A 3,241-nucleotide genomic window follows, 5' to 3' on the forward strand; every position below is an offset into this window, starting at 1 on the left:
GGCCTGGGGCGCGGCCGGAGGGGCGCTCCGGCTGCTGGTTGGCGGCGCCGGGAGGCGGAGGAGGAGCGAGCCGGGCGGAGGAGCCGCGTCCCCCGCAGAGCCCGGAAACCTGCGGGGCGGCCGCCGCTCCTGCCTTAGCAGAACGGAATAACAGGAGTTGGAAGGGACCTGGTAGGTCATCTAGTCCAACCCTCCCTCTTAGGCGGAGGACCCGCAGGAGCCCCCGAAATTGAGGACCAGCCACTTTCCTGCCTTTCCAAACGCGGGTTTGTTGCTTTTCCCCAGCCGCCTTCACACGACCACCGTCAAGCATCCTCCGCTTCCAGGAAGGGCGCTGGCTGAGTGCGCGCCCGGAACTAAACCTCCTCTAGAAAGGAGTGCAGAGAAGAGCAACAAAGATGATCAGGGGACTGGAGGCTAAAACATACAAGGAACGGTTGCTGGAATTGGGGATGTCTAGTTTAATGAAGACAGGGACATGATAGCAGTCTTCCAATATCTCAGGGGCTGCCCCAAAGAAGAGGCAGTCAAGCTATTCTCCAAGGCGCCTGAAGGCAGGACAAGAAGCAACGGATGGAAACTAACCAAAGAGAGAAGCAACCTAGAACTAAGGAGAAACTTCCTGACAATTAGAACAATTAACCAGTGGAACAACCTGCCTCCAGAAGCAGTGAATGCTCCAACACTGGAGGTTTTTAAGAAGAGACTGGACAGCCATTTGTCCGAAATGGTATAGGGTTTCCTGTCTGAGCAGGGGGTTGGACTAGATGACCTCCAAGGTCCCTTCCAACTCTGTTTTATGTTATTACTGCTCTTTCTGGTTCGCTCAACCCACCAAAGCATTAACTAGTCCTGCTGTACAGGTTCTGAGGTTTTGCTTGATAAAAAAAAAATACAGGAAACCAGAAGTTGCCTTTAAGCTGAACAAAGACGGGCTCCTCTAAAAGAGAGAAGCCCCGAATGGCAAGAAATCCTGGTGTTTATTCCTTCTGATTACATAAGCCATCCACCCAGCAAAGCCGACACACATAAGATCAAGATTTTACCCAGTTAAGTCTGGCACGCTGTAGATAAGAAGGGAGAAAGCAGAAGTAGTTAAAAATGTTCCCTTTGGGGTGTTTCCCTAAAGACATCGTATGTTCCCGGGTGGGTTAGGACACGGGGTGTTTTCTTTGCTGTCCTTACATGACCCTGCATCCATGACTCTGAAAGTGGCCAAAGACAGAAGGGCCATCTGCACATATTCACAATGGATACTTCCTATGCTGCCTCCTAATTCCGGTCAACAGTCCCAAGATGTGAGGCGGGCATCTGCTCCCCCCCCCAAAGGATGGAGGCAGAAACGCAACAGGTCCAAAGTCCGTGTAGTCACACCCAGGTTCACGCAGTGCCTTATTGCTAAAAAAAGGGGGGGCACTTGGATTTAACTTTGGTATCTCCTCCTGCAGTGATCCCAGCCTTTGCATCTTTTAAACAGTGTTTTATATCTTCCTGCGATAGGTGAAGTCCCCTGACTGTAGCTTAATCCGCAGATATGGAGTTTCCTTGGTTACAATCTGTTGCACAAGTACATTAACCGCAAGGGAGTCACTTAGCAGGCTAAGAAAAAAAAGAAAAAGAAAAGAGAAGTAACTATGATTAAAATGAGTATTTTTTTTTTAAGAGGTCGGGTTCAGTAAGTTGACTGATACTGCCAGGGCCTGAAACCCAGAAAATAAAATTAACCAGCGTTTATGTCCCAAATTTGAAAGGCGAAGACCCTGGTGCTCTCTGAGCGTGGTGGTTTTCTTGCAAAGTTTTCATTACCCAATTAGGTAGCATCCTCAGCATCCTCAGAAACAGGGGTCTTCAAACTTGGCCAGTCCACAAGTCATAAAAGGGCCAAGTTTGAAGACCCCTGCTCAGAAAGCACAGACATTTGCAATCAAATCAAATCAAAACAAAACAAAACACAAACTATAGTGGTTTGGGAAGGCTGCAATCAAGCTGGAAGCCTAGAAGATAAAGAAAAATAGGATTTGAGGTCCGATTTTCTGCGTTAAGCCTTCTCTATCCGGACTGGGATCGAACCGCTCACACGGGGCCGCTGTTCATTGGGAGGGAGCACAGCGCTACTTCCCAAGCTGGGACCAGTTGAGGTTTGCGGTGCTTTTCTCTCGCCTTGCGGAGATCTGGGGCGTCGGTGGCGGTTGCTTAAAGGAAGAACTCAACGAGAGACCTTCTGCAAAAATAAAAAGGCAAAAAAAAAAAAAAAAGGGAGCTTTGTCAGAAGTGGGATTCGAACCCACGCCTCCAGGGGAGACTGCGACCTGAACGCAGCGCCTTAGACCGCTCGGCCATCCTGACTGCTTAGCCAATCGCTTCTTTTTCCTCCTACAAAATTTCCAAAACAGGCTGCTGACGCCCTCTATTTCAGGCGGAAGGCTTTGGCGCAGGCGCAGTTGAGCATTCAAGGACGCTATTCGTATTCCTCTGCTGGGTTCTTCTATCTATTCTATGCAGATCGGAGGCAACGGGTTCGCGGCGGCAGGAAAGGGATCGGCGGTGTCCTCTGGGTCTTAGCGCCCGTCCCGATTTAATCTGCTCGGAGTCCCTTCGACTCGCGTTTCGCTGGTCGTTTGCAAAGACGCCCCTTAAAAAGAGGGGAGGCTTCGAGACCATGAAGCAACCATCAAGCAACAACATCTGTATGCAACGAAAGCTCATTTTAATGTATGCTGATTAGTGTACATTTAAAGTGACAGTAAAGTTTCTATTCTATTCTATTCTATTCTATTTCTTTTCTAATTCTATTCTATTCTATTCTATTCTATTATTCTATTCTATTCTATTCTATTTCTATTCCCTATTCTATTTCTATTCCATTCCATTAATTCTATTCTATTCTATTCTATCCTATCCTATCCTATCCTATCCTATATTATTTTATTCCATTTCTTTTCTAATTCTATTCTATTCTATTCTATTTCTATTCTATTCTATTATTTCTTTTCTAATTCTATTCTATTCTATTCTATTCTATTCTATTCTATTCTATTCTATTCTACTCTACTCTACTCCATTCCCGTTGGAAGGACTCAATAGGTAGATAAAAATGCCAAATCCAGTCTGAACATCAGACTGTGTGACAAACAAAAAATAAGGAGAATAGCATAGAAGCCACCAAACATCAAAAGCAATCTAAATGAAAACCTGACCGTTTAGTGGGGATGTTTGCTTTTCATCCAAGAAGAACTGAAGA

General features: G+C 46.4%; 1 non-coding gene across 1 annotated transcript; it reads right to left on the reverse strand.

Moving 5' to 3' along the window:
• Positions 1-2,263: 2,263 nt before the first annotated feature.
• On the reverse strand, positions 2,264-2,346 carry TRNAL-CAG. The gene has a single exon. It is a non-coding gene; the product is annotated as a tRNA-Leu (tRNA).
• Between the last annotated feature and the right edge of the window lie 895 nt (positions 2,347-3,241).

The sequence above is a fragment of the Protobothrops mucrosquamatus genome, unplaced genomic scaffold, assembly GCF_001527695.2.
Source record: "Protobothrops mucrosquamatus isolate PMUCROS unplaced genomic scaffold, P.Mucros_1.0 scaffold13083, whole genome shotgun sequence".
Taxonomy (NCBI): Eukaryota; Metazoa; Chordata; class Lepidosauria; order Squamata; family Viperidae; genus Protobothrops; species Protobothrops mucrosquamatus.